At 52.9% G+C, this 13,225-nt stretch overlaps 1 pseudogene; it reads left to right on the top strand.

The window, feature by feature from the left end:
- Positions 1 to 2,741: 2,741 nt before the first annotated feature.
- Positions 2,742 to 4,709, top strand: LOC149340728 (uncharacterized; annotated as a pseudogene).
- The last annotated feature ends 8,516 nt before the right edge of the window (positions 4,710 to 13,225 follow it).

The following is a 13,225-nucleotide window of genomic DNA, read 5'->3' as shown; positions in this document are numbered from 1 at the left end:
AACTCGCACGATGGTATATTTTACGATATGTTGAGGTAGAGAATACGAGAGTGACTTCATATATCTGTATTGCTCCAGAGCGCTCTTTTATGTTTATTACGCATACTCCCTGTTCGACTAGCGGTCCTGTCCAGTCCGCCGCTATATAGGCGCTCGGCGTCACCGGTGACCTTCTCCTCAGGCGGCGCGTTTAGCCAACACCCTCTGAAGAATTTTGACAAGAGGGTGTTGGTTTAGCAGCAGGACCGTGCTACATTCATCCCCTCTCGCCTTCTACGGTAACCATCCTTCTCCCCCTTCTTCCGGAGTAACTGCCTTCCAGGCGGTTCCCGTGGCAACCAGTCTCCGCTTGTGCCTTACGCCCACGCTTTTCCTTCCAAGGTTCTCATTCATCTTCGCGGCAAAAATGGCACGAGAGTTCCCAACTACGTTAACGGAGTGTGGCCACTGCTTATTCGATATGTGAAAATAAGGAGTTTCGCACTCATTGGTTTCAGCGGGCTGCCGGCAGTAACTGATTGTATTGCGTGCAGTGCACATGGGCATGCACCAGAGTAAGTTGGAAAGGATTACTGCGGGAAGCTAAGATATGAAAAGTTCACGACAACTGACGCAAACCACAGAAAAGGACCCTGAAAGAAATCGAGTGCAGCGCATGGACGGCTGACATTTGCTAAGTGGGCTTGAACCCTGGTTCGTTTTTTTCGCTGGCGAAGCACGCGTGGAATATTCTCAATCTTCTAGTTTCTTCAGGCATAGTCGGCACTAGCACGAGGTCGAAGCCACGGCTTATCTTTGAGCGCCCGGAACAGATTCGCCACTCGCACCGCGCGCGCCCGCTTGGAAGCGCGGCCCGAAGGTCAGTCTCCACTGTGCACCAATGCAAGCGCCCCCGCACAGGCGCTGCGAACGAAGTAATAACGCGAACGCCGCACTTACTGTCGTCCAGCCAGCGCGACTCAGACTTCCTCGCCCGCCCAAGAGCGCGGAAGTCTTTCACCCTCACGCTCCATACCCAGGTGCCAAGTGCGCGTGGGAGACGGGCGCCACCATCGGGTCAAGCAGCCGCTTCGCGGTGATGGGCTGCATATTTTTGAGAAATACTGTATGTATGTTGTCCATGAAGACGTTTATGAAGAACTCTTCGGCCGGAAGGGACGCCACTGCTTTGCGACATTCCCTGCGAAACGGTGGTGGGCTGAAGCCTCGGGGTGAGAAATCGCCACCTTCCAGAAGCGCCACCCACTCACCCAACGGCGTGGGCCTGGGCGAAAAAGTGGTGCCGACGAGGACACCAACGACGAAGCCGGATTTTCTACAAAACGGGAGCGTTAGCGTTAAAAGTAAATGGAGCTCACCAACATCCGCCGGTGGGTGAGCGGTCAGAAAAACCTTCACCCACCAGAAGCTCACGCAGAAGCGGAACGAAAACGGAGGCGAAGTCAAGTTCAAAGACGCAATGTGAAGGCGGCAATGTAAAAATGAAATGTACAAACAATACTGCGAACGCCCATTTTCAGCGTCACATCGTATGATCGCCCGCGAGTTTTAAAATGCTTCGCTGGTAAAAAAATTCTCCTATTTTGAGATCGAAGTGAAATCACCTGACCGGAACATTGATATTGGCTGGAAGGAGGTGACGTCACAAGACGGGATCATGCCCATTGGCTGGAGGTAAGTGAAGTCGTCAGAAGGGAGCATTTCCATTGGCTACAGGGAAACGACGTGACAAGACGGGATCATTTCCACTGACATTGGAGAGGCCTTTGCCCTGCAGTAGGCGTATTAAGGTTGATGATGATGAAGATTCTAACTGGCTGCAGAGAAGTGACTTCACAAGACCAGAGCGTTTCCATTGGCTGGAGGGAAGTGGCGTCACCAGACGGGAGCATTCCCATTGGCTGGAGGGAACCGACTTCACCAGACGGCAGCATTCCAATTGGCTGGAAGGAACTGACGTCACCATAGGGGAGAGTCGCGTCAACAAGTATGAGGCCGTGATGAGGAAAACATGGACTGATTTAGTGGCAGTAGTGTCGCGGTTCAATGCGCTGCCTTGAGCCAGCAGGAACATACGCGAGGGTCCAGCGCGAGGAGGGAGCCCAGGCAGGATGCTGCTAGGTGTTGTCTTCATGGACGGCCGCTGCCACCGGTGCTGCGCGAGACCAGTGCTGCTTCTACAGCAGCATTCCTATTGGCTGGAGGAAACTGACTTCACAAGACGGGAACATTTCCACTGGACAGAAGTGACGTCCCCAGCCAGAAGTTACGTCACTTTCAGTAAACACGCCACCAGCTTTTAATGCTATCGCATTGCTAACCATGTAAATTGGTTAATAATAATAGGTAAATGTACTAGGTAAATAGGTCCACGGGCATTTTTTTTTTCACCCTGGCTCCAGCAAGACCGCTTCCGGCGGTGACACAGCCCTCGTCGACTTGATATAGTCGGACTGACACCGTCAGAAAGATCACATTACACGAAAAGCCGTTACATTGAGATTACCCGCTATGGACTTAATTTAGCTTACCGTCACAGCACCAGCTGGAGCACTCCTTGTATCATATCAGATCGTAAATCGTGGCCTGCAAATCATCTGGGTGCTATGCATTGCCACGTGCTTTTCCCATGCCATCGGCGTGCACTGACCCCTTTCCACCTTCGGGTATAAATAACTCCGATCAATAGATCAGGGCGTTCACTGTTTCTTGACAACCTGGCTGTTCACTTTTGTCGTCCCACTCAAGGACGATACATGGCGCCAGAAGTGGGATGCAATGGAGCAAGTAAGGCAGTCGGAACCCCTGCGTTTGACAACGGACGGAGGACGGAATTGGAAGCTATTTCGTCGGAAGTACGAATTTTTTCTTCGAGCCATGGCATGCGATGACAAACCAAGATCAGAAGTGTCAAAGACGGTCCTGCTGCTCAGCGTTGCGGGTGAGGAAGGCTTGGACGTTTTCAACAACTTCGTGTTCACACGAGAAGAAAGCGAGGAAGACTGCGCTACCGTGATTTCAAAGTTAGAAGTGTTAAGTTGCTGCCCGACATGACAGCCAGTTCGGTGATCGATAGATTCATCATCAGCCTGACTACGCCCACTGCAGGGCAAAGGCCTCTCCAATTAACCCTGCCCTTCGCCAGTTGCGGCCACCGTATCCCCGGCACCTTCTTGATCTTATCCGCCCACCTAACTTTCTGCCGTCCCCTGCTATGCTTGCCTTCTCTTGGTATCCACTCAGTTACCCTTAGGGTTGGTTGGTTGGTTGCGACTGAGAGAAGGATGAAAAGGAAAGTGCACGGGCCTGCCAACTGGCTCAAGCCGAGCCACCACCGCTGCCACGTGCAGATAGAAGAGAGTTGAAAGATAAGAGGACAGAGCAAAGACGCGCGTCGCAACAACCGCGTCCGCCGGAACGGACGCTGGCTGAAAAATACAGATACACGGCCGCCGCCCGAAGGCTGCAAACCGAATGCCACAGATATATTAGCTACCAGCGGTTATCTTCCCTTCGCATTACATGCCTTGCCCAAGCCCACTTCTTCCTCTTGATTTCATATAGGATGTCATTAACCCGCGTTTGTTCCCTCACCCACTCCGCCCGCTTCCGATCTCTTAACGTTACACCAATCATTTTCCTTTATTAGCTCGCTGCGTTGTCCTTAGCTTAAGCTGAACCCTCTTTGTTAGCGTCCCCGTTTCTGCCCCATAGGTGAATACCGGTAAGATACAGCGGTTGTAAACTTTTCTCTTGGGGCATATGGATAAACTGCCATCCATGATCTGAGAGAACCTGCCATATGCTCTCCGCCCCATTCTTATTTTTCTAATTATTTCCCTCTCATGATCCAGAGCAGCTGTCACTACCTGCCCTACATAGGCATAATCCCTTACTACTTCTAGCACCACGCCACCCATTGCGAACTGCTGCTCTCTTGCTAGACTGTTGCGCATTACTTTCGTTTTCTGCATGTTAATTTTTCCCACAGTTCAGCATTGACGAGTTTTTTCTTTTTGAACGGCTTTATGATTGCAAGCATGTTAAATTTAGCCAGGAATATTCCCAACCTAACGGGCTTGCAGAAAAGGGTGTGCAAATCGTGAAACGGATTCTGATGAAATCGAAAGCGGCAAATGAGTGTTTCTGGGTGGACATGTTGAATTACAGGGCCAGTCCCACCGAAGATGGCCGGTCTCCAGGCGAGCTGCTGCAAGGGAGGCGGCTGCGCACACCAGTGCCGGACTTCAATCCCATGCCGGTGATACAGGTGAAGACACACAGCCGGATAAGTCGCAAGGAGTGCGCTGTACCTCGCCTCAGCAACGACTTGGTGCGTTTGAATGGAAAGTCCTGGGCACGGAAAGAAAACGTGATTGAACCGGTCCGGCCACGAGCCTTTTATGTGCGCACAGAAAACGGTGCTGTTCTTCGGCGCAACCGGCGGCACCTTTTGGCAACGAGGGAACGGTGTAATATCAGTTCGTCACAAGGGCTGGAGACAACAGTCACTGCGCCTACACCGACAACACCGACGCTCTCGTTGCAGCATAAAGAGGCATTGGCAACGGGCAATCCGGCTTAAATAACTCAGCGGCCATCGGTCCAACCACCGCGAAGGACGACACAACAAATGCGGCCACCGGAGCGTCTGGGTTACTACCAGCGATTCCGGCAGACAAGCCAACGATGTCGAGTTTGGTGCTGAACAGTTGAGCCGGAGGATGTATCATACCAGATCGTGGTCTGCAAGTTATCTGGGTACTGATGTGCTCGGGGATCGGGACCAGGGTCTTCACCGCATTAGGGCAAAGCAAGCAGACTACGGAGAGAAGCCTTCGGGAGGAATAGCAAGCTTGAAGGTTTATTTTACATCATGTACAGTAGCAAGGAGACCAAAGTCAGAAAATGGGGGAGGATCCCTGGCACCCCACAGATTGCTGCTGATATATTTTGCCGATGCTATAAGCGTGTCCCACCAGGCATCGGGTCCAGGAGCACCGCCGCAGTGCCGAAGGAGGAAGGAAACGTGGGCCGGAGACGGGGAGAAGGGGAAGTGAAGGAAAAAACTGTATTCACATATTTACATTATTTACATAGAGCGGGACTGAGAATGGCTCTCAGTGGAAGGGCAACGTCTTCGTCAACCGTAGTCGACTGGAGCTAGCAGGCTTCCCTCGGCCACACTCACGGCCGAGTTAAATATCGTCCGGTTTCCCCAGATCCCTGGCTGGGGAAAAATGGTCGACGAGCACTGTCCAATCGGATGGACCGAAGGGGACCTCCTTGTTACCGCCCACGGCTGGGCAGGTGCGAGCTTGTCCACTCTGTCGCAGCTGGGTCGAAGAGAGGGGGAGATTGCTGACTCATCCAGCCCCGCGGGAAAGGAATCTCCTAAAGTCTTTCAGCAGGGGAATGAACTTGCCTCCCCGCCGATTTCCCAGAACGCGAGTCGGGGACACAGAATTCTTCAATTATCCGCCAGCGTGACGGCGCCGCCAGGTCGCCTCCGCCTTCACGGTGGTTGCTCGGACAATAGCTCCTGGGCCTCGCCTGCCTTCGTCGCCGCTGCACTCCGTTCAAGGAATTTCGCTGGGGTTTTGGCTGACAATGGCCCCTGGCATTCCTGCCACACTAATCCGCTGAGGCTCGGAGGGGCATTCCAAGAATCCAACTTCCCATGGTCGTCGCGAGGTTGTCGACCTCGATGAATGTTCACGGTAGCTGCATGATCGGGCCCACGTGGTCCGAGTGGACACAGGTGTGACGGGAACACACAAAGAGAGTTAAGGGGGGGGGGGGGGGGGTAGAAACACAACAGCACGTCCGCCGCCCGAAGAAGTCTCGTAGTGGTTGCAGCCAACGCTGCTGCGCGCAGAGACCTGGAGTTGTGTCCGTTCGGCCTTTGGTCACAGCTGGGCCCAAAGGTTCTTCTTGCTTCGTTGACAGCTGTAACGAGCTCAACCAGCAAAGTCCAAAGCCCAACAAGCAGAAAGCGCCAAACTGACTTCAAGAACTGCCAAGCTGTTTTCGGTCAACAAAATCTCTTTAGAGAAAATGAGCTGTAGCGTGAAATTTACGTCCTCCTCCGAAAGTTGACATGTTTGACCAAACCAGAATACACAGAGCTTGTTTAGCCAAAAGGGAGGAAAATTTTCTAAAATTTTGGGGGGGTGCCGTAGCACGGTTTATGTCACAGAAAGCCACCGCCCGTGAGAGCACAAAGGGAAGGTGGAGCTGCTGAACACACATACAAAACAGACAAAAATGATTCCCGCTAAAGCAAAAAAAAAAACAAAATACAAATTTGCATAGCGGATTAACGTCCGTGGAGTCAGGAAAGGGCATTACACGGGAAAGCTTCGGCTGAGGCCATCAGCGTTGCCATTACTCGCACCTTTCGGCAACGCATGTGAACTGAGTCCCGCAATGCCCAGCTCCGAAATTTCGCTCTCATTTCGCATAGGAGAGTGTAATGAACAAAAGACAAAAAACAAGCATTAAACTCAATATGAGATTATGCGTCATATCCGCCCCTTGCGCGGCCGTGGTCCGACAGCTGCTTTAGCAGATAAGACATTACATAATGCTAGGAATTTCAGCTTGCATTTCTGTACAGGAGAGTTAAATGAACAAAAGAAACAAGCATTCAACACAAGACGGGATTATTCCTCGAATCCGTCTACAAACAGCATTGCGACTCAAGGAATTTACTGGTTCCTATTTTTCAGCCGCCCCCTTCGCGGCCGCGGTCCGATAGCTGCTCTAGCAGGTGCAACAGGACACAAGGCTAGGAATTTCAGCTTAGGACCCTTAACTGTTCCTCGTCCAAGTCTCGTGGTTCTGAAGTTTGGCTGATGCTCAGAAAGCAGAATGCGAGAAGGGAACGAACGAGTGCGAATGCCGTGCCAGCGAATCCGCCTCTCCCGGATTGGGTTCGCGCGTTGCGTCCCCTTAGCCTGTGTTCCCTTAATGCGGTGCGTGCGATCTCTTGAGCGCTGAGGTGCCAAATTGGGGCGGGTAACCGGTTGTCCGATTTTCTGTGCAGCAGTCAACATGAGGCGCACTTTCCCCTTCATTAACATTCCCCGTTTGGCCACCTCTATACGCCGCCGCTCTGTGGAAACCCTCGCTGTTGGTTTGCGGGGCGCGTCACTAGCCATCGCGGAACCGTTACAGGTAAAGTCGCTGGCGTTCGCCTCATGATCAGTTTGTAAAATTGCCTGTTCTAGCTCACCACCGTGAGAATTTATCAGGCTTACTGGGTCATGTTTGCCCTCGTCACCCGCGTGCTCTGCTGGCGCTGCGAAGTCTGGAGCCTTCGAAATGGTAAGGACCTGCGCAGCATCATCTCCAAAACAAAGGCCTTTTTCTTTGGGCAGCATATCCAAGCGATTTGAGAAAATCGAGGGATACTGCAAAGGCAGGTTTTGGGAGACGGCTGCCTTGGTCAGACGCAGCTCGAGGGGGCTCTCGATCGCGACGCGGGCAGTAAGTTGGTCGTATTGGATACCTTTCCTATCCTTATACTGGCGGTACAGCAGGCCAGAACGGAGCTGGAAAGGTATGTTCTTCCGTGACACACCTATGTCACTTTGGTGACTCAAGTTGCGTAGAGATTGGTCTTTCTCTTGCTCAGCGGTGAACGTTTCCCTGTCTACACGAAGGAGTTCGAGAAAGCCATCCGAGTGGGGTAACACAAGATTGGAATTCAATTCCTCACCTAGCTCCAGGTCATCACTTGCGCCTGATTCGGAAGACTCACTATAGCTTGCGCTACTTTCGGTGCTCTTTAGCCCTGTGCTAGAAGTGAGTAAGTCCTGGGCTGGCTCGCCCTTAGGTAACGCGGAGCCGTCACAGTTTAAGTCGCCGGCGTCCGTTTCATCGCCAGTCTTTACTAGAGCCGGCTCTGGCTCACCACTGTGAGAATTTATAGGCTTCGGGCTTACAGGTTGAGGTTTGCCCTCTTCAACCACGTGCTCTGCTGGCGCCGCGACCTCACGAGCCTTCGAAATGGTAAGGACCTGCGCAGCGTTATCTCCAAAACAAAGGCCTTTTTCTTTGGGCAGCGTATCCAAGCGATTTGAGCAAATCGAGGGATGCTGCTTAGGCAGGTTTTGGGAGACGGCTGCCTCGGTCAGACGCACCCCGAGCGGGCTCTCGATCGAGACGCGGGCAATGGGCAAAGACACGCTGGTTTCAGTGGAGCATAACTCAATTTCGGGTGTTTGGTCGCGAGCGGCTGTCGTTCCCTGATCGTTGAACTGATCATTGTTTCGAGGCAGCGCTGAGGCGCATTCCTCGCTTACAATAGAACTTTCATCTGTCGCGTTCAGCGCGCGACTGCTTTCTGGAGGACGACATTTTTGCGCTGCGCCTAAGTCTTTCTGGGTTGAAAGGGCAATTTCTGCGGCATCCCGCTTTTCAGCTAACGCTGCGCTCTTGCTTGGAGCGCCACAGTTGCTGTCAGGTGACGGACAACGACGCTCTGTGCCGCAGATGATCGCGTCAACTTCCCGACTGTCACTGTTCTCCTGAGCAACTACGTTGTGCGTAGCCGACCAAGCGAGGCTCTTTGGCTGGTCACTGACGCACTGATGGGAGCGCTGCCCGCTGCTATCACTTCGGCTTTTAGACTCGGTCTGTACACGAATTCCGAAGTATCGGAAGAGGGCACTTTTTGCTTTGTCGTAGTTGCGGGCATCCTCATCGGACAGTCGCGCTAATACGGCAGCGACATCACAAGGAAGGATGGCCAGCAACATCATTGACCATTCGCCCTGATCTAGCTCCTCCTCCGTACATATCTGTTCAAAATTCGCGAGGAAAGTTCTGAAGCTCTCGCCTCTCTGAAAAGTCCTCAACCGATCTCGGGCCCTTCGCCGTCTGAGAAATTGAGTCGTACGTATGAGCTCCTGCTGCTCTCGTTTACGTAGTTCCTCGAGCTCAGCGAGTCTCTTACGGCATTGCTCCTGCCATTCTTTTTCAACCCTCTCGACCTTCTCTTTGCGCTCTTTTTCAACCCTGTCGGCCTCCTTTTTAGCGGCTTCCTTGCGGTAAAGGCGTTCTTTTTCAACTCTGACGGCCTCCTCCTTGCGTTCTTCTTCAACTCTGACGGCCTCCTCCTTAGCGTTCCTGATTCCCTCCTGAATGACTTCCCAGGTCTCCCAAATTTTGTCACCATCCTCCTTAGCACCACATTCCTTAATAGCCTCAATCAGCTGCGGCTTTCTGTGACTTTTCCTGGCCTCAATACCCAGCTTTTCACACAGCAACATCAACTCTGGCTTCTTTAGCTTGCTCAAATCCATGGCAATTTCCGAACGAGGACTTTCATAAAATAAGCTGCTACGTGAAATGCTTAAGCGAGCACGTGCAGAAAAACAATCTACAGGTAGTGATAAATTTCCAGAGTTATCAAGCCTGGCAGATTCCCAAAGAAAGTCAAGCGCTCACCACTGCTGAAGCCAGGACCAAGCGTGGAAGATCCCACCGCTGCCAACCAGTTGATATATTTTGCCGATGCTATAAGCGTGTCCCACCAGGCATCGGGTCCAGGAGCACCGCCGCAGTGCCGAAGGAGGAAGGAAACGTGGGCCGGAGACGGGGAGAAGGGGAAGTGAAGGAAAAAACTGTATTCACATATTTACATTATTTACATAGAGCGGGACTGAGAATGGCTCTCAGTGGAAGGGCAACGTCTTCGTCAACCGTAGTCGACTGGAGCTAGCAGGCTTCCCTCGGCCACACTCACGGCCGAGTTAAATATCGTCCGGTTTCCCCAGATCCCTGGCTGGGGAAAAATGGTCGACGAGCACTGTCCAATCGGATGGACCGAAGGGGACCTCCTTGTTACCGCCCACGGCTGGGCAGGTGCGAGCTTGTCCACTCTGTCGCAGCTGGGTCGAAGAGAGGGGGAGATTGCTGACTCATCCAGCCCCGCGGGAAAGGAATCTCCTAAAGTCTTTCAGCAGGGGAATGAACTTGCCTCCCCGCCGATTTCCCAGAACGCGAGTCGGGGACACAGAATTCTTCAATTATCCGCCAGCGTGACGGCGCCGCCAGGTCGCCTCCGCCTTCACGGTGGTTGCTCGGACAATAGCTCCTGGGCCTCGCCTGCCTTCGTCGCCGCTGCACTCCGTTCAAGGAATTTCGCTGGGGTTTTGGCTGACAATGGCCCCTGGCATTCCTGCCACACTAATCCGCTGAGGCTCGGAGGGGCATTCCAAGAATCCAACTTCCCATGGTCGTCGCGAGGTTGTCGACCTCGATGAATGTTCACGGTAGCTGCATGATCGGGCCCACGTGGTCCGAGTGGACACAGGTGTGACGGGAACACACAAAGAGAGTTAAGGGGGGGGGGGGGGTAGAAACACAACACTGCTTAAATGCAGTTCACATTCCCCAGGCACCCGGCTAGGGAATCTGATCTCTGGTTGAGCGTCCAATGGGCCGCCAGCGTCTTCCTAGGCTCCGCCCTCCCCACGTGGCCGCGCACACCGCACAGACACACACACACGGGCAAGGAGGAACTTGGCGTCGTTGGTTTTCCGCGGGCCGACCAGGCCCAAAGGTCGTTGCTGCTGTGTGATGACCTTGATTGATGGGGACGCGAGCGCTGACCGCTCACCGGTGACCTCTTCAGTTCGGTGGGAGGGACAAATCAGCCGTGTCGCCTCTCCGCTTTGTCGGCTCCTCAGGGCGCACGCGGGCACTGAGTTGGCGGCGCCGTCGCCCCGCCGTCGTCGCCACTGGGTCTCGTCCGTCGGTCCACGGCAGTCCGGGAGAAGCGCCGCACTCAGCCTCCCCGGCGAAGGGGATTAGACGCCTTTGTGTACGCCGACGCCGTTGCCAGTAGCTGCCCCACGCAGTGTCTCTTTTGTCTTCCCCGAGCAGCAGCGCTTCGGCCAAAGTGGCCTGATGGCGCCCGATTGGCTCGCCTGTTTCCGCTGCCAGTCCTCAGGAGCGCAGTCCGGCACCAGAGCCGCATTCAGCATCGCCGGCGAAGGGGATTAGAGCCTTTGTCCACGCCAACACCGTCGCCAGAAGCCGCCCCCAGGCAGTGTCTCTTTCGTCTCCTCCGAACAGCAGCGCTTTCGGCCGCATACCTGACGGCGCCTGACTGGCTCGCCATTCTCCGCTGGCTGGGCCTCCGATCATTACAGTACTGTGCAGTGCCACGTGTTTTCCTCGCCCTCTGCGTACACTAACCGCCTTCCACCTTCGGGTATAAATAACACCGAACAATAAATGAGGGGGTTCACTGTTTTTTGGCAACCTGGCTGTTCATTCTTGTCCCACTCAAGGACGATACACTCCTCACGAGTACGTGGCTGCTTCGTCTTTGCGGTTCAGAGCAGAGGTTGCGCGGTGGGTGGCGGGAAGCTCCTTCGCCATGGCAGATGCGAGACAAATTGTCTCAGCAGCAGTAAGGAGCCGAGATTCGGTGTGCTCGTGGGCGTCGTCCACGTAGGCGAGATAACCGCTGGTCCTTAAAGGGCAACTACAGAGGTTTTAGAAATCGACGAGATTAAGAGGGTCGAATGTGCGAAACTTGCAGGTAAAGCATGCGAAGTCCTTTTGGGGGTAGCATTTGAAGTGGTTTCGTCATCGACGATTCAAACAGCGACAGCCTTAAAGCTTCTCCGCAGCGCACAACGCCAAATGGGGGAGGGGAAAGGGGGGGGGGGCATGATGACGTCATCGAAGGTATCACTACATTTACAACGCACAAACGCCTGCTTTGAAGCAAAAACCGACGCAATCGAAGGCACAGTCCGCCGAACGTTGTTTGGCAGCATCCAACGAGGCACGGCAGGGTTTGGCTGACGGCAGCAGTAATTTGAAATCATACCTTCCGTGACACCCCACTGAATTTCCCCGCATTCCTGTAGTGCTTTCTGGAGAAGCGCAAAATTGATTGCGTCATCGTTTTGAAATACTAGTGCAACAAAACTTGGTATGATTTGCCTACAGCCCATACAGATTTGAATTCTTGAACATTGCGAAATTCTCAAAGTGGTGCAGTTGCCCTTTAAGGGCAACGGAGTTGATTCCAATGGAAGGCAAGCGTAGCAGGGGGCGGCAGAGTTAGGTGGGCGGATGAGATGAAGTAGTTTGCGGGGACACAGTGGCCGCAGCTTGCAAAGAACAGGGTTAATTGGAGAGACCTTCGCCCTGCTGTGGGCGTAGTCAGGCTGATGATGATGATGATCGCAAGAGTAAGAGAGAAGCATCCGTACCAGCTAGCTACCTTGGCCGTGGCCGGTCCGTATACGGAGCCGCCGCCTGCTAAACGTGTGCTAGCGGGTGAACGCCGTGCTCGCAAAGCCAAACATCTGCCGGAACGTAGCAGCGGGGGTAGCTGTTCACTTAATTGTTCGTGTGAGTTGATAAGCCGTTGTAGTAATTTATTGCAGCGGATGCAGTGCTACTGTCTCTGCGAAACAGCCGGCCCGGGTGGCCGACGCATCAGCTTAGGCAACATCACCCATCAGAATTGTCGCATTAGATGTTTGATCATCGCGTGTCATTTTTTTTTTTTCATCTACGCTGTCTTCGCTCTAAGAAGGTGGATAAATTAGTGTAGCAAACACGCACAAGGAACCACACACACACTGCGTTTTAGAGTGGGAACTCTGCTCCTTGGGGTGCAGCTTCCGATTTCAATGTGGATAAGACAACGACCTTCAATGCGTCACAAGGTCAAACCGAACTTGACTGCGTGGTGGTATGGCCCAAGCTACGGTAGTATGACCACGTGATCACATGACTGACCACTTGGTACCTGGCCTTGACCTTTGACCATGAAATTTGGTTTCAGACAATGGAGGCCATGCTTAATAGAGCTGTAACTAGGATCAAGCCACGTTGAACCCAAGACTTTTTTTTATTTTTAACGTCTGCTAGCCTCGTACGCCTTCCGAACATTAAAAATGCGCTGTGACGAAGTTTCAGACTGCTGATTTTATGCGGCAACGTTTGTTTATTCAACATTATGGGCACATTTTAAACACATTTATCAGCGATGTACATACAGATAAAAGACCGACACGCAGACATTTTATCGCAAAACACGTAAAATATATTACAGGTATACAAAAGCCAGTGTCGAGCTGTGCAAATGGATATGAAAAATGCGTACACAAGCACATTCGATAGTACTGGGTACAAAGATTGCGACTGTAAGCTTTCGCACAAACCTAGGAAAAGTTCTACCACTATG

Source organism: Amblyomma mixtum, chromosome 6 (genome assembly GCF_055824585.1).
Source record: "Amblyomma mixtum isolate Tamu chromosome 6, ASM5582458v1, whole genome shotgun sequence".
NCBI classification, from domain to species: domain Eukaryota; kingdom Metazoa; phylum Arthropoda; class Arachnida; order Ixodida; family Ixodidae; genus Amblyomma; species Amblyomma mixtum.
Note: the sequence above shows the minus strand (reverse complement) of the source record. Positions and strands in the feature narration are given on the sequence as shown.